Genomic DNA, 15,945 nt, shown 5'->3' with positions numbered 1-15,945 from the left:
GTATGTATGTATGTATGTATATATATATATATATATATATACACACACACACACACACACACACACATATATATAAATATATATATACACACACACACAGACTGAGCAAAATTATAAACGCAACACTTTTGTGTTTGCCTCTAATTATCATGAGCTGAACTAGATCTAGATCTGCGACTTTTTCTATGTACACAAAAGGCCTATTTCTCTCAAATATTGTTTACAAATCTGTCTAAGGCCCCTTTCAAACGTGTATGACTTGTCCTACAATTTGGGACTGCAAAGTCGCATGACAAGACGTTCCCCATGATTTCCAATGACTATCATTCATATTAGTACGACTTCAAGTTGTGCCGACTTCAAAGTAGACCCTGCACTACTTTGTTCTGACTTTGATCCTACTTCAGCCCATTGAATATCATTGAAGTTGGATCAAAGTCGGATCGCCGTGTTAACTGAATCGACATTGGTATGCGACTTGTGCTCTGATGATCTTGAAGGCCAACCCCATGCCAATACAAGTAGTGGCACACCGCGCACCCAGCATTAGAGCGGGAGAGAGAGTAGAGTCAACATCGGAAGAAGAACAGAGAGAGAAGGCAGCGGAGAAGACCCGGCAAAAGAGCGAGAAGATAGCGGAGAAGACCTGAGAGAGGCAGAAGACAGCGGACAGAGGGAGAAGAACCGGAGAGGGCTAGAAGACATCAGCAGGGAAGACCCGGAGAAGGGAGAAAAACCGGCAGAGACAGAAGACATCAGCGGAGGAGGCAGAAGAGCCAGAGCGGGGAGAAGAAGTCGGAAGAGACCCCGGAGCTGCCTAATAAATTACTTTAAAAACATGTGTACTGTGTTATATTTTTTACACTTTTTTTTAGGTGAATGGGTAGGGGTACAGTCAGTGCTGGGACAAGGCCATTTGGTGCCCAGGGCAAAGATGGCAATCTGTGCCCCCCCCCCCCCCATTTTTAAGAAAGAATCAATGTCACTTCAAAACAAGAATATACTTAAAACAATACAAATTCAATTAGGTTTAATGCAATAGAAACATAGTTCACTCAACCTTTTAATTATATGTACAGTCAGGTCCATAAATATTGGGACATTGACACAATTCTAATCTTTTTGGCTCTATACACCACCACAATGGATTCCACCACTGGACAACAGTGGGAGGATTCCACCTGGAATGTGTAGATGGGGGAATTGGAACATTCTTTTTTTTTTCATTCAACCTAATAGTTGAATGAAAAAAGTGATCAATGTATGGGCTGCCCAAGAGCTAAGATAGTTTAACCTCTTGACATCCACAGCGCGGACCTGAATTTCCGGGAGTGCACGTGCCCTGTGCGCGCTGTGATCACCGAGTCACTGAGTCCCGGCCCCTTACAATGTGATCAGCTGTCAGCCAATGACAGCTGATCACATGATCAAAACAAAAGCTCAGTGATCGTTTTTTTTTCTCCTCACGCTGACAGCGCGAGGAGAAAAAAAAAAGGTGATCATCGGCTCATCTGCAAGGGACATCGGTCCCGAAGAGGAAGAGGCAATTATGCCTCATCTGTGCCACCTGCCATTGCCACCTACCAATGCCCATGAGTGCTACCTATCAATACCCACAAGTGCCACCTATCAATGCCACCTAGCTGTGCTGCCTATCGGTGTAACTGATCAGTGCCCATTATTGCCACCCATCAGTGCCGCCTCATCAGCGTACATCAATGAAGGAGAAAAATTACCTGTTTTAAAATTTTATAACAAAATATAATAACATTTTTTTTTTTTTTTTTTTTAAATTTGGTCTTTTTACATTTTTTTTAACAATAAATAAAAACTGCAGAGGTGATCAAATACCACCAAAAGCTCTATTTGTGGGGAAAAAATGATAAAAATTTCATTTGGGTACAGTGTTGTATGACCGCGTAATTGTCATTCAAAGTGCTGAAAGCTGAGAATTGGTCTGGATAGGAGGGGGGTTTAGTGCCCAGTAAGCAAGTGGTTAAATCTCAGCTGTTTCAGCGAGAACTGGCTGAGATTAGAACCATTAATGGGCAGGCTGAATGTACCACATTGATTGATCAAATTGGGTACAACCAGCCTACCGGATTCTCTTATGATTATCACTAGCGGTTGCTATATCTGCTAGTGATAATCACTGTTTGTGGGGACAATACAATTGCTCAGCAGAAGGGATTCCGCTGTCAGCACTGACTGTGCTAAACAGGGGAATCAAGCAATGGAGATAAGGACAGTTCAGTGATTACAGTGTACTGCAGTGTGCACAGTTGCACACTCACCCAGGTCCAGGCTGGAAGATCAGGCATCTTTGGCACACAGGAACCTGTAGCCGCTGTTTCCATATTTCCCACCCACACATCCCCTCACTTCAGATACCTGAGCTGCACGTCGGGGATAGTGTGGGCGGGGCGGGAAGTCACTGGAGGAGCAGAGGTGGGAGGAGCTGTATTCCTCCCTGATCTCCCGTCAATGAGGGGGGGAGGTGATGTGTTCGCTGGGCTGCGTAAGTGTCACAGACACTCTTACAGAGCTGCAGCCACCAGTCTCACAATTTACAGACTGATTCTCCTGTCCTACGGACGGGAGAAATCAGTCTGTTTCTTCACGGTTACTGAGATAATGGGAGGCTTGTCCGCCCCTCCCCTGCTGGTTCAGTCCTTCCTGAAGTCGCTCTCCTCCCTGCCAATGAGGAGGAGGGAGCAGATTGAGTGGCCGTGGCAATGCGACCGTCTCGTGTATTATGCTCAGAGTCAGCGAGCAGAGGGAGGGGGAGAAATCCGCCCCCTCTCACACTCCGCCCAGGGCACCCGTCCCTCTCGCCCACCCCTTGTACCGGCCCTGGGTACAGTGTACCCGATACTCATTCACATAGGGTGGGGGGCAGGGATATGGGAGCCCCCCGTGCTCCAAAGCACCCACCCCCCCGTGTTGAGGGCATGCGGCCTGGTACGGTTTGGGGGGGGGGGGGGGGCTCGCTCATCCCAGGAATTCCAATTCCAGGAAGCTGAAAAGATCCCAGTTCTGGCATGGCCAGCATAATCACCGGACATGTAACCCACTGAGCATGTTTGGGATGCTCTGGATCGGCGTATACGACAGCATGTTCCAGTTCCTGCCAATATCCAGCAACTTCGCACAGCCATTGAAGAGGAATAGACCAACATTCCACAGGCCACAATCAACAACTTGGTCAACTCTATGCGAATGTGTTTATAATTTTGCTCAGTATATATATATATATATATTGAAGTGTATAGGAGAACCGCACACAGCTTTCAACCTAGTGCCAGCAACAAGGTCCTCCCACTGACCTTGTATATATAAGAATAAAGTTCCAAAGGTTGCTGCACTCAAAAAATGTGTAGATTACAAAGCAAGTAGATTAATTCCAAACAAAATCCTTACAATCATCTGTTCAGACAAAGATTACGTTTCGGCCTGATTTGTTCGCACCCTTCCTTAGATCAGTCAGAACACATCTGAAGGTTTTCACCACAATCATCTACTTTATATGTGTTTCACAAGCATCATCTCACATGGAATCAATATGGTTAATCATCCTCAATTTCTATCCAATCAAAGTTACTGAATGTTAATCTTATACCATAGACACAGCAAATAGCTAATCGCACGGCCGATAATCTCAATATCTCACTGTCATCCTGCGATTCATCCTATTTTAAGACCTGAAAGAGATATATATATCTATATCTATATCTGCGCATAAAAATATATATATCTTCAATAAATAGATGTAAAAATCTGTTCAGTCATAACACAGAACCAATGACCTATTAGATAAACAAATAACAAAACAAATAAATCTAAATCCACGTTTATAACTAACTATCAAACTGGCCGACAAGGGGGGGTGCTATTGTAGTAATGGACACCGCAAAATATGAGCTAGAGGTGATGAAACAGCTTGAGGACTTATAGAAAACTAGACACATGCCCAGTTTTTAAAGTACAAAAAAGAATTAGGATATTTTGTCCACTGCAGTAAAAAACAAAATCATAGATAATGAAACTGTAGATTTTTTATTTTCTGAACATCCTATTACACCTGTGATATACGTTTTACCAAAGATTCATAAGGATCCTGTCAATCCCCCGGGACGTCCCATTGTATCTGGGATGGAATCGGTCACAGCTCCTTTAGCGCAGTATCTTGATAAATGTTTAACACCGCTATTGTTGAACACAAAATCTTATATAAAAGACACTTCTGATTTCTTATCTAAAATTCAGGATATTAGACTGTCGGACGATTCCATTCTGGTATCATGGGACGTCTTTATACAATGATTTCACATGAACTTGGGGTAGAGGCTTGTCGGCGGCTGCTGATCCAGTCTGGTATATACAAAAACACAACAATACTGAGTTTTTATTAGACTTACTCAAAATTGTACTTGAGGAGAACTATTTCCTTTTTAACGATACTCATTACTTACAACTGAAAGGTGCATCGATGGGTTCTAATGTCGCACCCCCATACGCAAATTAGTTCATGAATACGATAGAAACATCTTATATATTTGTTAATGATATGTTTCTTAAACACTGCCAGGGATGGTATAGATTTGTGGACGATATTTTTTCTGTATGGGATGGGGACATGGATACCATTTTCTTATTTGATAAATATATTAACTATCTTGTTCCCGGACTCAAATTTAATAATGAAATAGGTACTACTCAAATCTCGTTTCTCGATACTACGTTAAAACTTGAAAATATGACAATCACAGGTGATCTTTATATGAAAACTTCTGATCGTAATCAACTATTGCATTTTAATAGTTTTCATCCCCCCAATGTCTTTGCCTCCATCCCAAGGAGTCAGCTGATGAGGGTTCAGCGGATAGTTAGCGATCCGCTGCGCTGTAGTCAGAGGCTTGATGAGATGAGACCAAATTAATTGATAGAAAATATCCTGAAGCCTTGGTTAAAAAGGAACGGTCCAGTATGGACAGCATTAGGACCCCAAAAAATTGATCAAACAAATTCCCTTTATTATGCAATATCATCCTTTTTCACACAGAATTTCTAAAATAATTAATAAACATTGGAACCTACTCAGAACCAGTTATCCTGTGGTTCAGGAGTTCTGGTGTCCTCCTATGTCATCTTAAAGGAAGGGTAGAACAATACGCGATCAATTAATTAGATCTGATCAATTTTCATCCATAACACCAAAAACAATGTTTTTGGGACCAAAAAATCTAGGTTCATATCCCTGTTTATCATGCATTCAATGCAACTCCATGATTAAGGGTACATTTTTCACACACCCCCATAAAGGTTTCTATATTCCTATTAGGGGACACTATACATGTCAGTCATCATTTGTAGTATATGCCATCAAATGTCTATGTGGATTAGTCTACATTGGTGAAACTACACAAAGTTAAGTATAGGATCGCAAGACACAAATATTCCATTAGGGATAAATTAACACAGCTACCACTTGCTAGACATTTTGGTGAATTTGGACATAGTGTGTCACAATTGAAATATATGGTCCTGGAGGGGATTGAAAGAAACAGAAGAGGGGGGGGGGATCGTGAATTAACCCTCAGAAAAAAAGAGAGGTACACTGGATCAATTTTTTGACTACAATTGCCCCACACGGTTTAAACGTGGATTTAGATCTTTATTTGTTTATCTAATAGGTCATTTGTTCTGTGTTATGTCTGAACAGATTTTTACATCTATTTATTGAAGATAGATAGATATATATATATTTTAGATCTGAAAATAGGATGAATCACAGGATGACAATGAGATATTGAGATTATCGGCCGTGCAATTAGCTATTTGCTGTGTCTATGGTATAAGATTAGTATTCAGTAACCATGATTGGATAGAAATTGAGGATGATTAACCATATTGATTCTACGTGAGATGATGATTGTGAAACGCATATAAAGTAGATGATTGTGGTGAAAACCTTCAGATGTGTTCTGACTGATCTAAGGAAGGGCGCAAACAAATCAGCCCGAAACTTAATCTGTGTCTGAACAGATGATTGTAACAATTTTGTTTGGAATGACTCTACTTGCTTTGTGATCTTTTTCTAAAGATTTGATGGAATAAAGCAACAGATTTTTAAGTGCAGCAACCTTTGGAACTTATATATATATATATATATATATATATATATATATATATATTTTTTTTTTTTTTTTTATAGTAAATAGTATTTTGTTTTGATTTTTTTTTTCATTTTAATTTTAGATCTAATTTAAGAACGTTCTCATCACATTCAGCTATTTGGAAAAAGATAACTTGGCCTATAACTACTGTTTTACATTAAACAGCGCCATCTTGAGGGCAAAAAAATAAATAAAAAAATTCTACATTTTCAGATGATGCTGTTCATGAGATTACTAACGTGAAATACCCTAAATAACTTTTAATGGCTAGTGTTTGTGTGCCATTTGTTTCTTATATAATACATTTTTAACTCGGTAAAAACATGCTATCTCAATACATTACTGTTTAACCCTACAAAACTGATGTGTATTAGAATTTGGAGAATTATTAAAAGCTAATGACCCAGGCATAGTAAATGGTGAACCATGAATGATCTGCTATTGTTGCTAGACAAGCAGAAAATAACTCCACCCAGATGTGACCAGGAAAGAATGGGCTTTCTGGTAGGTTGGTGGGTGCTGCTATTTATGCACAAGAATAACCATGGGTCATCTATAGGCCATATTTTATATATATATATATAGACTTCAAATGGTTTAAACAAGCTAACTTGGCATTTCTTTTAGGCAGTGCCCAGTTTTCCAGTTACAAATATAGAGGTGGCTCTACACATTTACTATACTGTGAAGGTGCTGCAATTTACTCTGTCCCTCCTGATCCTTCGGGGACCACAGTAAATTCTTCGGCGTGGAACTTGGAAGCAGATGGAAGGACATCTATTTCCCGAGCTGCCCAGCAATCACTGCATGAAGAACCCACCCCACTTTTTATATTTTTTATTATTATTTTTTTGTTACTTTAATGAAATGTTATTCAGTTTTATTACCTGCAGCGTGTGATGTGATGCAGAGGATGGTATTGCTCCACACAGCAATCAATATACTGCATGCTTTATTTTTTAAAGCACACACCTTCGCAACATGGTTTTGAGAACTGAATGAATAGGAAGCAAGGCATTTGCTTTGTCTATGTGTTTGGACTGCACAGTCCAAAAAGCACCTGATATAAACAATCCCTCAAACTCCTGGCTGAAAATGACAGGTAAATAGCTAAACACACACAGTCCTGTGCTTGATGAGCTGGAGTGGAGGTCAGGGGAGACATTTCTAGTCTAACAGACCCCTGATGTCTTCAAAACGAAAACCTACACCTGCCCATGCTATCATACAGGAGTCTTGTTAGCCTCCTCGTGATAGAAATAAAGTTAGAGGAAAAAAACTGAAAGGTGCTTAAAATATGAAATTAAATAAATGTAATTATGATAAAATTAATTTTACAATTTTTTTTTTTTTTAAAGCAACCTCATAACCCGCACATACTTGTGAATGCAATCACTGTAAATGTCAGAGAACAACAATTCTAGGACCATAGTTCACAATTAAAAGGGGTTGTTGCCCCTGTGTGAATCGGCACTTGGTGTGCATGAAGCCTAAGGCTAGACAGGTTTGGCATCTATTTATACCACCCCATCGTTTATATTTTATAAAAAAAACTGAAATTACATTGTGTGTATGTTAAAAGTAATTTCAGTGTAGTTTTTTCTCTAAAAATATTGATTTAATAAACATTCAGGCTGGGGTCACACTAGTGCGAATTGGATGTGGCTTTCTCGCATCCAATTCGCAATAGCAGGAGATTGTGACCACCTCTTTATGGATCTGGTTCACATATCTCCGCTGTGGCTCTGGTGTTTTTACACCGAGTCTTGTGCGTATTTGGTCCGTTTCAGGTCCGAATTCAGCCAAGAATTCGGGCTGAAATCGGACCTGAACCAGTGAACAGGAACGCACTGCTGTGAGCCGCATGTGGCTTATATGTGAACCCAGCCCTAATCTACAGCGTCCCTGCTTTTAGAAAATATATAAAATTGTTTGGGATTTTAACCGCTTGCTGACCAGCCACCATCATCATACTTTAGCAAGGTGGCACGATCCCGCGAATCACCATAATTGTACACTGGCGCGGGATCTCGCTTTTGTGGGTGTGCGGTGTGTCCCATTGGCTAGTGGGGGAGCCAGATCGTTCACTGCGGTGACAGAACGGGGATCTGCCTGTGTAAAGCAGGAAGATGGATCTGTATGTTTCCCTCAGTCACACAGTCCCCCATACAGTTAGAACACACAGTGAGGGAACACATTTAACTCCTTGATTGCACCTGATGTTAACCCCTTCCCTGCCAGTGTCATTAGTACAATAACAGTGCATATTTTTAGCACTGATTACTGTAATAACGTCACTGGTTCCCCAAAAAAATGTAAAAAATGTCAGTTAGGTGTCCGATCCATCTGCCACAATGTTGCAGTCCCGCTAAAAATCATTGGATCGCTGCCATTATTAGTAAAAAAAAATAAAAATGCCATAAATCTATTCCCCATTTTGTAGACGCTATAACTTTTGCGCAAACCAATCAATATATGCTTATTGCGATTTTTTTTTACCAAAAACATGTAGAAGAAAACATATCGGCCTAAACTGATGAAGAAATTAGTTTTTTTTTAGGTTTTTTTTTTAGATATTTATTATAGCAAAAAGTACAAAATATTGTCGTTTTTTTTTTTTTTGTTTATAGCGCAAAAAATAAAAGCCGCAGAGGTAATTAAAATACCACCAAAAGAAAGCTATATTTGTGGGGAAAAAAGGAAATACATTTTGTTTGGGTACAGCGTTGCACAACCGCGCAGTTGTCAGTTAAATCGACGCAATGCCGTATCGCAAAAAATGACCTGGTCAGGAAGTGGGTAAATCCTTCTGGTCCTTAAGTGGTTAAGTAGATTTTTAGCACAAAATACAGGATTTTAATGTGTGTGAGAAATTTAAAAATTGCCCTTACCATGAAGTGGCTGATAAAAAAAGTTATTGAAAACCGGAGATAACCAGGTGCAAATTACGCCACCCCTGACCTGTATTACCACCTCTGCGCTATGTTAATAAATGTCAAAACCCTACCAAAGCTGCCACTTAACAATAAAATGTATATAAACCGAATTCACCAAAGGAAAACTATAGATGAAATAGTGGCGCTTATCACCAGGTGGGGAGATGCCAGACACTCTTATCCAGCCAGTGAGCTGAATACAGACGTGACTAGAGAAAAAGTGAAAAAACATATATTGCTAAATATCCCAAAAAGTAAAAATTATTAAATAAAATAAATTATTCAATAAATTCAATATGAGCTAATATAAATTATAACACTAAGTGAAAGTGATATACAAATATATTAATCCAAGAAAAAATATATATATAACGAGAATTGAACACAGTAAATGTCTATAAAGTCCAGAAACCAATCAATTGTGAAAAATAATCGTGAAAATATTTGAGCAAAGTCCAAAAAAAGAGTGAGGGTGACTCCAAAACTGCTCAGCTGTGTTTTCAAACATCCACCACACCTCTGTGACGTGAATCCACTCCCTGCTGAAATTCAAACTCACCAGCTGTTAAGGCCTCTCACTCTCGTGTTTGGCCTGACAGAGCCTCTAACCCACTTACATGGGGGTTAACATGCGAGCATACACCTCCACTGCTCCATAGGAAGACCGCTTTTCTCAGGTTGGTAGTATGACATAAAAATAAAAAAAGCTCAAATAGTGTAATCTCGTTTAAAAGATTTAATCACATATAAATTATAAAATAACTTGTAATGAACTCACATTTAAAATAAAATAACAGGCAAGTCACTTCACGGCAAATGGAGAACTCCCACAGCACAGCAAGCAATAGCAACTAAAAAAACAACAGGCAGGCCACGGCGGACCCAGGAGGTGTGTGTGCTCACCATGTTAGACCGCCGTGTAGCTACGCCTCAACATGTTTCATCATAAAGATTTAATCATCATGATTAAATCTTTATGATGAAACATGTCGGGACGTAGCTACACGGCGATCTCACACGAGTGCTAGAGGAGGGAGTGAAGGGGGACAGAGCGGAGCTCTAGTGAAGGGACGAGTGCTGCGGACGGGTGAGACGAATGTGAGCACACACACCTCCTGGGTCCGCCTGTTGTTTTTTTAGTAGGGAACTTTTAGGGAGGAAGTTTAAGGAAAAAAAACTTACATTAAAATGCCCATCAATGCAGCCTCATCAGTGTTCATCTGCAGCCTTGTTAGTGTCATTGCAGCCTTTTCAGTGTCAGTGCAGCCTTGACCCAGTGTCCATTGCAGCCTTGTCAGTGCAGCTTTACCCCAGTACAGTCTTGTCAGTGCAGCTTTACCCCAGTGCAGTCTTGTCAGTGCAGCTTTGCAAGTGCAGCCTTGTCAGTGCAGCTTTGCCCCAGTGGTCAGTGCAGCCTTGCCCCCAGTGTCCATGCTTGGACAGATCGCCGCCGACATACACATAGCTCCATGTAGTTTTAAATATGGCGTCGCGGAGTTCGGAGAGACTCGGCGGAGCTGAATGAACGCCGCCAAGATACACATAGTCGAGTGTATTCGGCTCTTTCCAGCGCCGCTCACAGTCCCGCCCTATGATGGACATAACACAGGTCCAATGGCGGGACTGGGCGTGACTGTGAGCGGCGCTGGAAAGAGCTGAATACACTCGACTATGTGTATCTCGGCTCCGCCCAGTCACTGTGATTTCGGCGGCGCTCGTTCAGCTCCGCCGCGTCCCTCTGAACTCCGCGGCGCCATATTTAAAACGACACGTTATGTGAATGTCGACGCGATCACTGCTGATAGATCACAATTAGCGGGGATCGGCGTATAACACGCACCCACGATTTCCCCCTGATTTTAAGGGGAAAAAAGTGCGTGTTATACACCGATAAATACGGTAAGTAGTCAGGGTCAGGAATAATTTTAACCTGTCAGATTCACCTTGCTGTACCTTTTCTGATGCTGCGTACACACGACCGGACTTTCCGGCAGAAAAGGTCTATTGAACTATATCTGGACGTTCAAAACGATCGGACTTTGGTGGGATCGTGTGTAGGCAAGTCCATGCCGTCGGAACTCCGTTGAAAAGTCCTTCGGAGTTCAGTCCGACGAGAAGTCCACTTGTGTGTACGCTGCATTAGATTTCCTCTCATTTTCGGTCCCAATGAAATCCTGCATATCAGGGTGGCACTGATAGAGAAAGTGAGAGGAAATCTTTACAAAGTGGCTAAAGACAGTAATAAAAATAACAGATTCAAACCCTTCTGCTTGATCCAAAAACAGCTACAGTTGAGCCCCAATACTACCTCTTAGAAAGTTTTTTTTTTTTGTCTTAAAGCTGTAAAGGATCAATAATGTGAACAAGGAAGGATTGATCTGATGGACATGTCTAATGATATCATAGAATAGTTTTAAATAATACCTAAGCAATACTATGTTGCACTGACAATATATATGATACAGTATAATTAACAAAAACTGTCACATTTAAAAAATGATTGTATTATTTCAATACTGAAAATATATACGAAGAATGCAGATTATATTAAAATCAGATGTAGGGGCGTGGCTTGGACATGGCAGAGTGAAGACACTCACTGCTAGAGCTCCCGACCCGCCTAACTCGGCTATTATGCCTTATCTCAGCTTGCTTTTCACCTGCCATGAGCTACTCTAAATGCAGGAGGACTAGGGGATCATCGAAGGCTATCTCGCTATCTCTGCGGCCCCAATCAGCCGTTTCTTCCCGGATTCATCTGGATCTTCCCTCGCGGCACATACCTCTGAGCCACATGGCGAACAACAGCCGGCCCACAGGCTCACTTTCTCTGTCCATGGCCGCCTCTCAGGTATCCAGCTCGCTGTCGGGTCTGCTGGCCATCTTGGACCCTTATATAGAGTCTCTCTCTCTCATATATATATATATATATATATATATATATATATATATATATATATATATATATATATATATATATATATATTATATATAATGTTTAATTATAATGTGGCTTGGGTCAGGATAGGTAGGGAGTCTCTGACCCCTGCTGTGTACAACTGCTTACCCCACACAGGGTGACACCCTTTTGGTAGTGCTCTGTGGTGCTGCCTGGGTGTTTTGAGAGTATGTCTCTTCTACGCTTCCGGTGTATTCGTTTTTTGTGCTGACTGGGCCACCTTCTGGTTGCCATTTTTACTTCGCTTTCTCTTTTCTGTCCCATTCTTACCCTCCCCGTCTCCTTTTTTTTTTTTTTTTTTTTTTTATCTTCCGCTTACCCACCCTCCATCAACCTCCACTATGACTACGGGTAAAACAGGCCTGTTCCTCATGTGTCTATCAACGTGAAGGGGTTGAACTAGAGAAATGCTCCATGGTGCTTACTAATCTGAAACACTATGTCTGCTTTCTTCAGGAGACACATTTTTGTGTTGATAAATTACCAAGACTCCATGATGTTTTTCCAGACTGCATACCACGGTTGCGCCCCTGATTCCAAGTCCAAGGGAGCTAGCATCTTGATCCATAGCTTTATCCCTTGGGTGTTCACGGATCAGTAGAGTGATGTGGAGGGAAGGGCTCTCTTTGTGAAGGGGACTTGGACGGTTCCCTGGTTACTATGGTGAACTTCTACCTTCCTAACTCGAACCAGATTTCTTATCTGGAACCGGTTCTCGTCAGGTTGGGTGTGGTGATCGTGGGGGGGTGATATGAATTTCACCTTAGATCCGACCCTGGACGCTACCAGAAGTGCCTCTCAGGTCTCATGCGCCGCTTTAAAATACCTGAAGAAGAATTTTTATGCTTTCCACCTTGTAGATGTCTGGTGAGTACTGCACTCAAATCAACGTAATTACACGTTTTATTCTCACCCCTATGATTCTTACACCAGAATTTACCTTTTCTTTTTGCCTCAATCTCTCCTGTCAGAGTCACATCTGCCTCCATTGGTTCAATTACTTTATCGGATCATATTCCAATTTTTGTAGACATAGATTTGTTGCCCTCTATTCCTAAACAGTGGATGTGGAAGCTGATCGATTCGTTGATACAAACGCCGGAGGTCTTGGAAGAGATATCCAGGGAGTTGAGACACTTTCTTTCTTCCAATGTCAGTTCGGATAGCGCTCCAATGATGGTGCGGGAGGCACATAAGAGCTATATTAGGGGCGCCATGATCAAGCTTGGGTCTCATATTAAGAAGGCCAGAGCTCAGCAAACTGTAGATCTTTTGGAAAAGATTAGGACCCTGGCGGCCACCCATAAGAAATCAATGGCGGACAAGATCTTTGCGGATCTCACGATTCTGAGAAAACAATTGTGTTCGCTGGCGTTGGACAGAGCCAAAGCCATGATTGCTAAATGCAGATGTACGTTCTATGGACATAGTGACAAGTGTGGAAAGTTGCTGGCGCGTGCTTTGAAAGCTCAGCAAGCCCGCACTTTAGTTGCTGAACTTCTGGATGAGAGTCACGTCAAGGCCCATACTACAGAGGAGATAGCAGAAATCTTTAGGAAATATTATACCCCACTTTATAAATTTTCCTTGTCCTATGTCCAAAATGGAGAACTCCAAACGGACAGCCATTCAGCAATATATCCAGAGGTCGGGACTTGCTCGCCTTTCAGATGAGAAACTGGCTGCCCTAGAGGAGCCTCTGTCGGCTGAGGAAATAGCTCTGGTGACAGCTCAAATGAAATTAGGCAAAGCCCCAGGCCGGACTGGTATTCCCTCTTATATTACAGGACCTTTGGGGATCTCTTGACTCCATATTTTCTTTCCACATATAATGCTGCGGAGGAAGGGACTACTCCCCCAGTGGTTACACTTCGGGCACATATCACTGTGCTCCCAAAGGAGGGAAAAGACCCACTACATTGTCAAAACTATTGGCCGTTTTCTCTTTTAAATGTGGATCTTAAAATATTCAAAGTACTTTTGATGCGCTTGATAGCATTGGTCCCACAGCTAGTTCATTTTGATCAAGTGGGGTTTGTTCCTACGAGAGAAGCCAGGGACAACACGACTAAGGTGCTTAATATGATCTATGCTGCACAGGCTTGCAAAATCCCCCTTACTCCTTTCGACGAGAAGGCGTTTGACAGGGTGGTTTGGACCTTTTTGACGGAGACTCTTTATTTTATCTGCTTTGGGCAGCGGATGATGCATTGGGTCCAGACAATTTATTCTTGGCTATCTGCTAAAGTAAAGGTGAATGGCCATCTCTCACAATCGTTTGGGATAACTAATGGGACACATTAGGGGTGCCCCCTGTCCCCCTTGATATTCATTCTGACCCTGGAATCTTTTCTCTGTACCATTAGAAACAATCGAGATATCACTGGTTTTCACTTGGATGCAACTCTCCCCCCTAAAATTGCAGCATTTGCAGATGACTTACTTTTCTTTCTGTCTAACCCCCTGGTCTCTGTTCCAAACTTGCTCTCAGAACTGAAGACTTATGCAGTGTTATCTTTCCGAGTAAATTATCAGAAATCAGAGGCATTGAACATATCCATGCCGGCCTCAAAGTTGCTTCGGGTGGACTTCCTCTTCAAATGGGTACATACAAAGGACATGGGCATCCTCTTACCCTGTAGGGTGGAAGATATGTTTTCTATCAATCCCCCCCCCCCCGTTTTGGCAGCAATCTTAAAAAAGACCTTCAGTCCTGGCAGCATGGCTTGTTCTCATGGTTCGGATGGTGTAGCATTGTGAAAATGAACGTTATGCCGCGTCTGCTGTACCACTTCCAAGCCCTCCCCATTCAGATCCTAAGCTCTTTCCTTTAGGGTGGTGAACCGAGCTTTTGTGACTTTCCTCTGGGCCCTGAAACCTCCTCGTCTGGCACAATCTATTCTGCGACTACCGAAGCTTCGGAATGGCATGGCCTTGCTGGATGCCAACCTTTACCACATGCCCTGCCACATGACGAGGGTCCTGGATTGGGGTCTTCATAGCTCGCTTAGGCAATGGGTACAAGTGGAGCAGGTTCTAGCGGGGAACCCGCTGGAGACAGTGCCGTGGCGCCTAACAGATTTGCCTTGCCAGCTTTTAGATCACCCCACGGTGGGAGAGAAGAGGAGGATATGTATGAAGGGGTTTCGCGACCTCTGTCGCGCCAACGCCTTCGCCGCTCACCCCATAGTCGGTAATCCGGCCTTTAGCCCTGGACTCGACTCTAGATTCTGACTCTAGATCGCTCCATCAACTGAAATTGATGGAGCGATCTCAGGCCGTCATTCCATTACCAATGGACGATGGATGACCAGACAGCAAATCAATGATGATCCGGCTCTTGCGGGCTTGTCGTTTTGGCAAAAGGTAAACTAGCCCACTTCATTGGCTCTCTACCCCCTCCTGAGCCCTTTCAGAAACACCTTACTACCTCTGAATTACTATGTCTGCACCAATGCAGTATGCGGTCTCTCAGGCCTACCAATTACGGTTAGCCCCACCACCGGACTTCAAAATTCCTTATATCACCAGATGGGAACGAGAGTTGGGGCTCCAACTTACAGGGAAAAAAAGTGGACAGGATTCTTCTGTTCTCTTACAAAACCTTGATCTGTGCGAAACACCAGGAAGCTGGGTTTAAGGTGTTGACCCGGTCGTATCATACACCGGTGAAGATCCATAGAATGTTCTCCCAGTGTTCGGACCTTTGTTGGAGATACCTGAAGAAATCTGGTTCTCTTCACATCTTCTGGTCCTCCTGCCTCCTGCAGTCCTTTTGGAGGGATATCCACTGCATCATTCAAAAGTTCACTGACCGGGAATTACAGAGGGATCCTGCGTTCTTCCTCTTACATTAACATGAGATTCTGAGCAA

General features: G+C 42.3%; 1 protein-coding gene across 2 annotated transcripts in view; it reads right to left on the bottom strand.

Moving 5' to 3' along the window:
- The window catches only part of LOC141132374 (organic cation/carnitine transporter 2-like), a 104,998-nt gene that overhangs the window by 33,849 nt on the left and 55,204 nt on the right, over positions 1 to 15,945 (bottom strand). The gene's annotated exons all lie outside the window — the stretch shown is intronic.

This window comes from Aquarana catesbeiana, linkage group LG03 (genome assembly GCF_042186555.1).
Source record: "Aquarana catesbeiana isolate 2022-GZ linkage group LG03, ASM4218655v1, whole genome shotgun sequence".
In the NCBI taxonomy this organism is placed as follows: domain Eukaryota; kingdom Metazoa; phylum Chordata; class Amphibia; order Anura; family Ranidae; genus Aquarana; species Aquarana catesbeiana.
Note: the sequence above shows the minus strand (reverse complement) of the source record. Positions and strands in the feature narration are given on the sequence as shown.